The sequence below is a fragment of the Clinocottus analis genome, unplaced genomic scaffold (assembly GCF_023055335.1).
Source record: "Clinocottus analis isolate CAN_PGR_092001 unplaced genomic scaffold, fCliAna1.0.p SCAF_8, whole genome shotgun sequence".
Taxonomy (NCBI): Eukaryota; Metazoa; Chordata; class Actinopteri; order Perciformes; family Cottidae; genus Clinocottus; species Clinocottus analis.
In genome coordinates, this window is record NW_027176240.1 from 7,544,500 (window position 1) to 7,556,838 (window position 12,339).

Here is a 12,339-nt window from a genome sequence, read left to right on the forward strand (position 1 = left end):
TGCCCCAGCGAGAGGATCAGGCAGTCAGGACAGCCTGCTGCGTGCAGATGGTGCTTTGTCTCTGCTAGTTCCTGCAAAAGTGACACGCAGACACAAACATGAGCACACAGTTGCATGCACACATAGTTGGAAGACGGTGCCACTATTCATTCCTAATCCTCTGTGGTTTGCATGAAAGTTAATGGCAGGTGTTTAAAGCTCTTGCAATGCCAAGAGAAGGAAGAAAAGGTGAGTGGGAGAAGATCAACTCTTTTTTTTTTTGTTCTTCTCCTGCTGGCAAACACACAGACACGCCAGTCATTAAGGAGGAGTAGGGACTGCACTGTGTGATGGTTTACACCAGGTGGGAGGCTATTAGACAGCCAAGTGGTGTGAGCAAACTCCCATGGTCATAAACACGGGGAACAGTAAACATCTTCAACTGCCGCCAAGCGCTTTCCTACAATACCCATAATGAGTTCATAATCGAGAGAGAAATGCTTGTTTATGCATCCACAACATGCCGGTCCTACACACAATATACTGCCGGCTAACAGTCGTTTAAAAGATTGGCCTACTTCACGGCAGATCTTTCAGCACAGGTGTCACTATTAACATTAAAGATGGCAGTGCTCTGCTCGAGTGTCTCGGTGAGCCGTGACAGTGAGCCAGCGCGTAAAAATAATCAGCCATCCCTAATTTTATTATTTGCCTTTTCCTCCTGCGACATGTCAGAATGTCTTCATGTGCGAAAAACAAAACTTTCATTGTACTTTTTTTTCCACTATCTGAACAATGATGTTATAAAGCGGAGGTTTGCCAAACAACAACAACCACATTGACAGCAATTTTGATAGTGAAACACTTCAAACACTCACTGGTTTCACAATTTCGAATTTGTGGTGCTTTATTCTGTTTTACTAAATAATCATTGGAAATTCAATATCTTTTGGTTTTTTAATTACTGGAATGACACCCCAGGCTCTTGGGATTTCTGATTGGCATTTTTTCATCATCTTTTGCTCAAAGACTAATTGATTCATCAAAACATTCTGGATCATTTATGAAAAAGTAACACAACATAATTTGCGTCCTCTTAATGACACATCTATGTGAATTTGAACTCCAATGAGGAAAATCTTCAAAGATGAAGATCTTAAAGAATTAAGATCAAAGCTTGCTTTTAATTTTCTACACATGCTGCAACACTATATTTACAAGATTCCCAGTCATTGAACGCTTTCATGTGAACTCAGCGTGATGTGCAGGGAAATAATGCAGCAGCGATCAGACACGAAACAATAATGTTCATCTAACACTAAGAGCAGTGGATCTTAATCAGTTTGGATTAAATATTAAGGAATTGGCGAAAAACTTCTGCAGTTTTATTTTTGGGTGTTTTACTGAAAAACCTGAATGCTGTACAGTAAAGTGCTTGGTTTGTGGCCACTATGCCAGCTGAACTGACTATTAAATGCATTATGTTGGATTGGCAAAGCTTAGAAACAGGTTTCGTGGGACGCCGTTTGAGTGACAGAGATGCTCTGACTGCATGAAAAAGAGAAGAAGAAAAAAGACTGCATTAAGAGCAAACTATTGAGGAGGTCAGCTTTTTTATTCACAATGCGTATATCATAACAAAGGCGAGCGTCGTGTACATATCTTTAATGCACACTGCAAACAGGTCTTATCAAGGAGGAGAATCAGACACCTGCTGCCGTCTGCTGCAGTCAACATCCACTCTCCCAAAACGATCCTTCACAACCACAAACAAAAACTGACTCAGAAGGAATCAGGACACAACAGAGCAAGTTTTAACAAGCAATAGAAACAGGTGCTGAATGTTTGTGGAGTGCAGCAATTACACCAAATACAGCAGAATATAAAATGTCTGTTCTTTGAGACAACGCTGCCAGCCAGCTTAAGATACAGTATTGCTGCTCAAAAGAATAACTGAAGTACAATTGTTACCTCATTGTATAAAGGCATCTGAAGCACACCGGTTCTCAATTTCCAAAGTGCACTACTTCACATAACAATCTTTGTTTTCAATATCAAAGCCTTAATGCTATTTGAGAATTAACTTTTAAGATGACTAAAGATCTGCACAAGAGAAATAAAGCAGGAGTTTTTTTCCCCTCTCTCTTTTTTTTTTAAACAGAACAATGTTTCACATTCAAATATTCTATTTTGAAACTAAGGAGAGAAAAAAGCTAAACTAGCTAATTGGCTGAAGTGTTATGCAGCAAAACTCCTAAATAAAGAAAAGCAGTAAACTAAGAACTATGGGGAAAGATTAAATGCCAGCCCTATCAAAAGACCTGTGGTGTAAAGCAAACTCCTTGCGCTGGGATTTTTGCAAGGCGGCATGTCTGAGTGGCATCCCTTGCAGATGGCACAGTGGAATCTCACAGCCATTACCTCCTCTCCACGATGCACAGCACTATCCTCTCAAACCAACTCCTATGGGAACTTTTACAAGCCGTTAGTGGCCCGGCCATTATGGGAATTCTCAGAAGAGTTCAGAAAAGCTATTTCGGCAGCATCCAAATTACTGTGTTAAATGGAGTATTAGACTCTGAGAATATGATTAACCAATTGTAATTGCTTCGCTTCTGTGACTTCCAAACAGGCAGCCAGGCACGACACAGACTGTGCTCTTCCTCTTCATAAAGTAAGCATGTCAACAAACAAACAAAAAAAAGGACATGGCAGCCATGCAGAAAAACAGTGTCACAGAATACACATAACTTCGCTTTCTCTGCCCAAAGACAACCACATGTCAAAAATATGCTCGCGGAGAGCGATAGGCGGCTCCTGTCCTTTCATCTCTTCCCGCGCAGGTGCACGCGCTCCCCTTGATTGCCTCTCTGCTACGCAGAGTACAGCGCGCGCGCATGTTGCACAGCAGCTCAGCCATGTACAACATGGCTCTACAAGCACAAATCATGTTAGTGATCACAGTACGCCGACTCCACCAGTCACTGGGGAAAATATGTTGAGGCAAATGAGACTCCTGGTTTCCAGTACAAACCACGCGCACACACACACACACACACACACACACACACACACACACACACACACACACACACACACACACACACACACACACACACACACACACACACGTCAACACGGATAGCTACCTTCAAGCAGAAGCCCTACGCGAGATATCATGAATATTAAAGCTTCGGTTTTGCATTTTCTTGGCATTCTTCTCCTCGGCGATGACTCGAAAGGCCCGAGAGGAACCGCCATGTACATCGCGACGTGTGATGCGCGTGCGCCTCGGGAGGCCAGCGTTCATATCACATAACCATAAAGCACGCGGGCCACAAGGACGTGAGAGGAAGTTCAACCCCCAGCGGACGAGGGGGAAGGATAGGGTGAGACGGACAGGGAGAGTGGTGTTGCAGGTTGGGGTGGGGGGTAGGGGTGACTTTCTTATCCATAATATATCTGTTGCATCGTCAGCAACTCGTTTATGTTGAGGTTAAATCAAATGTTCTAAAATAACCGTCCAATCATTCGAGGTTGTGGGCCACGGCCAGAGTATACATCGTTAACAAAGGCCTTTTCTCTGCGGGCGGGCTCCACTCTGAGTTCCCCTGCCTGTTGTGACAATGCCCACAGGGGGAGAGCAGATGTCCGTTGCCAGCAGCACATCTGCATACAGCCTCAATCCCCACCCCTTCACTGGCCAGACAATGGAGCCGCCCTCCTCCTCCTCCTCCTCTACTTGAATCTTTCTTCCACTGGAGCCTCCAAATGCAGTAAAAAAAAAAAAAAAAGAAAAGAAAAGAAAGAAGAAGAATAGTTGGGAACCAATGCACACTAGTTCTGCCTGTCAAAATGGTGAAATGGAAGTATCAACCTCCTCTATCAAAATGTTCATGTGCTCACGAAGACCCGTGCTTAGGTCCCTAATTAAGCCCTCATTAATTAGTAGGCTACAGAAGCGTAAACTGGATTTATTTGGTTGTACACACGCCATCAAAAACATTTGTGCAACCCCCCCACCCCCTCCCCTCTCTTTAAAAAAAAACACACTCGTCCAAAACTTTTGATCAAACTCTTTAAATCTCTGTGATTTCAAATGTATTTTTTTCTTGAAAAGTACTCCACCAGTATATAGAACAACCCCTCTTAACTGGCTCGTTGTGCTCCCCTGTAGCTGATCGTGAGGAACTTAATGAAACCTCTTCCCTCCTCCCTGTGAAGTGTCTCGGCTAGCGTCTACTCCCAGCCCCTCTCGTCCCTCCTCGCCGATGGCGCAGGGACACATGGGCAGCGACGCGAGCGCATAGCTTTCCAAAGTAGAGCCCCGGTGGAGCACACACGGAAATATGTTTACACCACCACCACCACCTTTTTTTTGTGCAATAATCTTGAATCCTACCTCGACTGGATGTTTACTGAGAGTTCAAACGTCGGCTTTGGGGGCTCCAGAAATAGCATCGCAGGCTACGCATTTTCAAATTCGCTTGTTATCTCGGATTTAGAAAATGATCCACCTTTTAGATGTCATGAAAAAAAAAAAAAAAAAAAAAAACTTAATCCTGAACGCAACGGGACAATCTCCGGCGCTGGGAAACGGTGCCCGGTGTCGTTTTTTTTTAACGGGGGGGAGGGAAGTCGCGTCGGCTGTCGGTGAGCCTGGTTATCCTGCTGTTTACTTATACGGTTAATAAACACTCCTATTCTTTTCCTCCTGCCAGAATTGAGAGGTGTGTATCAGTTTGCTTTTCCTTTTTTTTCTCTCGCTTTTTTGAGTGAGGCGGAGCCTTTGCCCACTTCTCCCTCACACACACACACACACAGACACACACACACACAGACACGCGCGCGTGCACAGCAGAACACACACGAGGGACTCGCAGTTGATGGAGATGGGACAGTAGGACATTTCGAGAAAGGCGATTTGTGATTGTGATAGCTCTACTTTTAGACTCGATTGTTGTTATTTTTCTTCCCCCGACTCATTCTGAGTAATGTTAAGTCTGAATGGCTAATCCGATGCAATTAGAGCTTTCAAAATATTACCCTATTTCAGAAAAAAAAGGTTTAAAGACCATGCAGGCAATCATTTTGGATCAATACAGACATGTTGGTTTCTATAAACAGCCGTATAGCTACTGAGGTCATGCATATTTTTTTTTGTCATTTGGCAGTTTTGGGTACAATTTGTGTAGACATCCACCTAACTTATACATTTTTGAATTTAGCTACAACATTGAAACCTGAGGAAAGCCGGTTAAGACTTTATTTATGTGTAAATTACCATTGACACAAAACATCTGTAGCTACCCTCCAATCTAAAGCAGTCAACTCCGCTACATGGTTAAGATGCTAAGTAGGCGGCCCCTCCACAATATGCTTTCAGTTTTGTTTTTTTTGGCCAAATTATAAAATAAATTATCAAGGATTTTATGTGGGTAGCATAATAATTATTATTTACTGTCTGCATACATGGAGAAATATGATTTTCAGAGTTAGTATTCCAGCAGTTTAAAGCAGCTACTACTCAACCACTGGTGGGCCTCAGAGCGCCATCTAGCTGGCTGAGAGGGTACTGCTGAATGGTTAGATTAAATACATTTAAAAAAAAGTTAAGGTAATTTACAAAGCCAGTTCATTTTATATCTAAATTTGCTTTAGATGTGCTCAAAAATACATTAAAAAAAGAAGTATAAATTAACCGTAACTTAGAACACCACCACACTAATACTGACACATCATCAAGTAGACAAACATGTGTTTAGCCAGCTAAAGTTCACATGGGCAAAACAATTTATTGTTGTTTTTTTAAAATAAAAAAGGGAAGTTAAAGACAATCCTGTGCCAGTAAAAGCTCCGGAGGAAATTACCTTAAATAGACTTACTTACAATTTCGATTTATAATGGCATGCAGTGATGGGGGAGGGTAAGCAGAACATGGTTTGGTCATTTCAGCTGCCAGTGGGAAAACACATAGCACAAATTAAGCCCTGTTTTATCCTAATCTGAGAATATACAGGAATTGGAAGTATATTAGACAATTCAATAGCCTTTTAGTCAAAAGTGAATATAGCCATTGTTCTGGTGTCTAGATGCAGCTGTTCAATGGCTGTCTATTGGCGGCTACTCAATAATTAGACTTATAATATACTAACACTCTTCAATCTAAGCTGGTCAGCAAACTAACATTAGTTTGTATCAGTTGGTTCAGTTAGCCACTGGTGAAAATCTTGAGCAATTAATCTTTAATTAAAAACTAGCTTGCTAACCTGTGCAGTCTATTCATTTAGTGATGTGTAAAAATCAATCTTCACTTAATTAAAAACATGCTTTAATTTGGCTATTGAGCGACTGTTTTCCACTATCTTCTGGAACTCAATACAATCTCTCATTCAGCATTTCTTATGTGGAGAGTCTCTGTAAAAAATATTACTTTCCTTATGAAAAATCAGCACCCAGAGGGTGGTTACATTATATATTTGAAAGTTACACACCCTTGGTATACAGGCTGATTTCATTGCGTGTAGACTCTGTATTTAGATTTGACGTTAGACCAATAATTAAATCTATAGATGGTTGAATGAATGTTGGATTTATTCAACCAGATTTCAGTTTTTTGAGGGGACTGTGGAAGAGACTTTGCAACAGTATTTCGACCTTTGGGGAGATAGAATATACATGAACAGTTACAATCACAACCATTCCAACAGAACATTTTACAGACTTTCTTTTTTTGACGTCTGTCTGATCTATTCTTTCTAAAGGGGGTGTTGTTGTGTTGGGGGGGACTTGCGAGTCGACCTCTGTAACTGCTGTTGTACAGACATATAGCCTACATTGGGAGATAGAGTTGGAGCTCAACTTCATGTTTACTCTGTTCATTCCTCCTCTTCCTGCCACAGGTGCAGATCACAGCAACTGCAGCTGTGCCTTGATGTCATGCTTAAAACATGCAATCCATATTCACCCTTTTCTTAGTCTCAGTCTGAGCAATAGAACAGTTCTGCACCGTCCATTCACTCACTCTGCAGTGCGGACCGAGCAGATGGCAGAGAGCATCTTTGGATTCCTTGGTCACTTTAGTCTCTCCATTCTTTTCCAACACTTCCAGCAAATAGTTGTCTTTAAATGGAGCTTTCCACAAAGACAAAGAAAATCCCCATTAGCGATGGATGAATCATTAATGCCTCTTCTAGTCTGTGTCTTGCTGTTCTGTACCATGTGCACTGTGTGTGTGGTCCCGGGCCTGGGGGGCTCTTGGCCCTGTCCTGAGTGCATCTTTCCCTGTGGTCATTTTGTCTCCAGCACAATGTAAGTACTGGGCATAAACCCAAACACTCCAAAGACCAACACCATGCAGCCAACAGGGGACACCGACTGAAGCATATGTTTTCAATGGCAGCAGAGCGGATGGATGACAGGCGGAGGAAGAGGCAGAGGAAACGGTAAAATCTGATTTATGTGAAGAATTATCTTTCTCCCAAATAAAGGACAAAGGCACTTACTCACTGAAGTCTAATGACGAATGCACAGGTCAACAATGCAGTATATTATTAAATGTTGTGAAATTGCACGCATGATGTGAACTAAATGTTTTCTTAAAGTTGTCAGCCACATGTGAAAGATTTCCCATCGTGTTGTCATTTAATTTATAGTTAAATATAGCGTATGAGTTCAACATCTGCCTCATTGTTACAGCTTTAATCCTACAAAAGACTGTGTTTGCTATTTAGAAGCTTATCCTTTGTTATGTTTATTATAGGTCACTATAAGTAAATCACCTTCAAGTGCTTTGCCTCGGCACATTTCAAATAACAATTAAATTAGATGACTATGTTCCACACGTGTGTGTATTATACTCAAGTCCCTAGCTTAAGATCCTGGTAGCACTAAATCAATACAGTCCTGGAAATTATTAAAATGTGCACACGATTAGGGTTTGATTTGCCTTTGTTTATAAACTAGCTGGAGGATGACAGTCAAAACACACACACACACACACAACCCAACCACTTTAGACTCACACACACACACACACACACACACACACACACCTCTAATCTCTTCACTGTACAGTGGGTATTTGAGAGGATCAGTAGTGTGCGACTGCATATTTCTGCAGAGAGACATTATTTCTTCCCTCAATTCCTCCTGGCAGAGATCTGAGTGTTTGACCTTTTTAAAATGCAAAGCGATTCTTCTACTCCTGAGAGTGAACGGGAGGCTCATGATTGTGCTACTAAATTTGAGGGACTTAATGCAGTAACTCACAGAGAGGGAGAGCTGTTCTGCACCTGCTGAAGTCTTGACTTGGGTACTGGGATACAATAACACCTCCAAGGGTTATGTTAATCTTTAAAGACGAGTTATTCTTATGCTGCTCCACTCTTTACTTCATTTGAAGGAATATTTCACTGCAACCTTGAATCAGTCTTTGGTAGTTAATCACCTTATTGCATAGCATTTCCTTTTGCTTGGTCCTGAATGCATATTGTAATGCTACGCTATTTTGCTTTAGTCCTCAATATCAAAATACACTTTGAATCTATTTACTCATTCAATCCGAACATTCATACAAATCTATTCAATTAAACAATCTAGTTGTATTTGAAATAACCTTGTATGTGTCACAATGGGTAACCATCTATCTCCGGAATGACCTCTCTTATGATTTTAGATAAATCATCATTAGCCTAAAAGTGGAGGTACTGTTAAATTGATAATTACAACAACTTATGATCTCCACTAAATATGGGATTTTGTAATGAGAAACTCACTGGAGTGTAATTTACATTTGATAATGATGTCAGATTGATAAGAGTGTGCCATTGTACTGCATACACAGTACCTCCTGCACTAAGTGCACATATAGTGCAGCAGTAGAAAGTCTTTTGAGATGCATAATATGATTCAAACAAAGCCACACAATACCACTCTGACCGCACTCCCATCTAATTATATTCCACTACATTAAGGCCTCTGACACATGCAGAGCAGCATTTAAGAGAGACAAGGATTCCGTCATTGGCTTATATTTATGCCTCCAATAGAATGCAAATGAAGCAGATTCACCCCTTTGACTGGAGAATAAGTGGGAAAACAGTTAATTGGACTTCGTTGCTGTTTTTGGACCTAAAAGCAGGAAAGTTCCCCCCCCCCCCCCAAAAAAAATAACAGTATCTTTACTGTGAGCACAGAAAATCAACCGGAGGAAACATAATTTGTCTCTACTAATAAGAGGACAATCTCAAACGTGACTAACTTCATTTGTTAAAATTCACATCAGTCTATACACACAAAGTGTGAGAAACAGTGTAAAGCAGCCGATTCTTTGGGGAGTAAACCGGTTCCTGATCTGGAAATGATATTTTTTCCAATGCTGTGATGCTGAGGTGATGAAGGAGAAACAGACGAGATGAAACTAAGAGGTGGAGCTTCCTAAGTAGTGATGAAATTCATGGTAATATTATACAAACGTGGCAAGTCAAACTGAGCCACTCTTTGAGGTAAAAGTGTGTTTCTGAGCAGAGGATAGACGTGTCCATTGTTGCCCCTGACTCTAAATATACAACAAAACACAAGATCAGGAATCCCAAAAGCTTGTTCTGCTTGAAAAAACACTTCAATATCAAATTTCACATCCAAGGACTTAATCCAAATCAATCTTTTTCACTCTTATTTAGTATACATATTGCTGTTAACCGCAGCTACATCAGCTATGCTTGCAAACTGACACATTCTTGAATACAATTTTCTTCATTTTAAAATATGCATGACATTTTTTTTCCACCCTAGCATAAACTACTTGCTTGTTCCCTTGCGGGTGCGATACTTGAACAGACTACATGTTAGTAAGTTTTTATTTACAACCAGCCTAATGTAATTATACCTCACCACCTACACACAAATTAGCATGCAAACCGTGTCGGAGGTTTTAAAAATACATGTAGGAGTGCGATGCAGTGCAAGGAGAGGTCGGATCTTCTGAGGCAGTCTTTCTGCAGCGCCGCTCGCTGCCATGATGTCAGTCAGGCCCGCGGACCTCACAGCTGCTACATGGGGAGCAGCACTGCAGCTAACAAGCTCAGAGTACTCCGCTTAAACACACATGTACGGTGCGAAGACACAAAAAATACACACACAGAGCTGAGCTGGGGGACCTCTTATCTCCACTGAACAAACTCCTCGAGTGATGGGAATGTTCTCACGATGTTATCTTGTCCTCTGTGGAAATTAGATAGCCGGGCACTTTTATCACCGGCCATCAGACTCTGGAGGGCCTCTGACCATTACTGGAACAAGGACCACGAGGCTGCTGGGAGGGGGGGGGGGGGGTACAATCACCAACTGGTTGCTTGAAAACAAAAGACACTTCCAGAGATTTGGAAGTGTACTGCAAGTGGAATGACTGACAGGAGATTAGAAGGAGTCTTACGGTGAGGTGGTTTAAGCCATGGGAGTCAACTCTGTGGCTGCGTTGGATTTTGCAGTTGGTATTTGCACAGGATGCTGAACTAGATGAAAGGTTAGGAGTCCCACTGTGGGCCTTGACACCTTATTAAAAATAATATAAGAGAGAAAAAAAAATATCTAAAGAAATCATGGAAGCTCGACATTAATTAAAATTGGCAAAAAAAGAAAACCCGGAGAAACCGTTGAGTTATGCGATTTAACCGAAACATCTCCATGGCAACTCTCTTCTTAAGTCACATCTTTAATGAATAGGTAATAGACGTAACGCAAAACACACAACGCCACAGTGTCAGAGCAGATGTCAAAACTGAAACGAGACCCCCCCCCCCAAAAAAAGACGAAGAAAAGCTCGATTGTGTTGGACAAAAAGTGATTTTGCACAACAGAGTATGTCAAAACAGAACAACAGCCTATTTTTTTTTGAAAACAACACACACACACACACACACACACACACACACACACACACGCACACACACTTCTGCTGCTGTCATTTTGACTGTCTGGCAAATCCACCTCTTGTTTTCAAAGCTTTTCTTTTCCTCTAACAGGTGCAAAACCTCTCAACTCATCACATCAAAGAGACACATGCACCTGCGAATAAATCACAGTGAATGGTAAGAATCCAGACTCGGGCCTCCTAACACCAAAGAGGCAGGATTCAAAGTGTCTGATTTAATATTCATGAAGTGCAAGGCTTTGGTGGTTGAATGCTTGTTTACTGAGATGTGTCTTTTGTCCTTGGGACAAGGTTTGATATTCCACCAAGCAGCTGTATTTACATATACTCGCGGTCTCGCCTCTACATGATATACATATAGATCGCATACACCGTGGCACATACATTACACCCAACCACACTGACTAATGATTGACGCGACATCTTTGTTTCAGCACGCTCTCCTCTCCAATGTGAAGTATTCAAACCCCTTACTGCTGTTCTGACAGAGCTAATGAGAGTTCCTGATTATGAAGTGTTGGTGGCTTTCGTGCGGAGGAGTTGTTGTTCGAGTCTCAAGCAAAGTGAAGTCTGCAAACTGCACCCACAGGGACAGAGGTGGCAGACAGAACCAACTGTCAAAACACAGCGTCATTAATAAACACCTCTTTTCCCTCTCGTCCACGCCACTCTTCTTGAAGATTAATTCATTATCTGACTATTATAAGTGGGAACATCTAGGCCAGTGGTTCTCAATCTTTTTCAGTGATGTACCCCCTACGAAATACTTTTTCAGTACCCCTAACCGGAATATTTAGAATATATACAATTCAGTTCATCATCTTATTTTTTATTGAACATTTATAAAATAGCTAATGTATTTTTTAATGGATGCTTATTTTAAATACATATTTTTTTGAAATCTCACGTACCACTGATCTAGGCTACTGTAGGTTTCCGTGTCACTGACACGTCAAAGATAGTGTTGAAATAGTGCTGCAACCTTTTTTCATCTGCCCACCTGTTTTTTTTTTTTTTTTGGTTCTTTTTTTTTTCCTGTTTCATCAAAAGGTATGGTCATTAAAATCAAATCAAAAGACACCTCGCCCTGCAGCTCGGCGTCGGTCGTGCACCTGCATCAAGGAATCAGTTTTTTGGCAGCAACGTGCAAAATGATCTCAAAGTGAAAATACAAAAAGGGGCAGCGGCTCCAGATGGATCTTTTTTTCTTCCCTATCGCTGCATAAAAACCACGAGATGTGCATCACCTTTTAAAAGTGAAACAAACTCCTACAAGGTTGGTGCTGTCTGTGGATCAGCTAATTAATACAGCTGAAACAAAGAGAGAAAAACCCATCTCCCCGGTGGCTACTTAAAGAAAGAAGGCAGCTGGTCAGAACGTACTCTGGAGAAAACATCAACTCCTGGAGAAAGTGGTTGGGGATGCT

At 41.5% G+C, this 12,339-nt stretch overlaps 1 protein-coding gene across 2 annotated transcripts in view; it reads right to left on the reverse strand.

Annotated features, from left to right (window-relative positions):
* LOC137779656 (C-terminal-binding protein 2-like) overlaps positions 1–4,706 on the reverse strand; it is a 61,511-nt gene extending 56,805 nt beyond the window's left edge. The window contains exon 1 of one of the 2 annotated variants that reach the window (XM_068567757.1): positions 4,382–4,705. The gene's annotated coding sequence lies outside the window, so the exon portion shown is untranslated. Of the gene's footprint in view, positions 1–4,381 lie in introns of both variants that reach the window. The other variant, XM_068567760.1, reaches the window with a different exon arrangement.
* Positions 4,707–12,339: the final 7,633 nt, after the last annotated feature.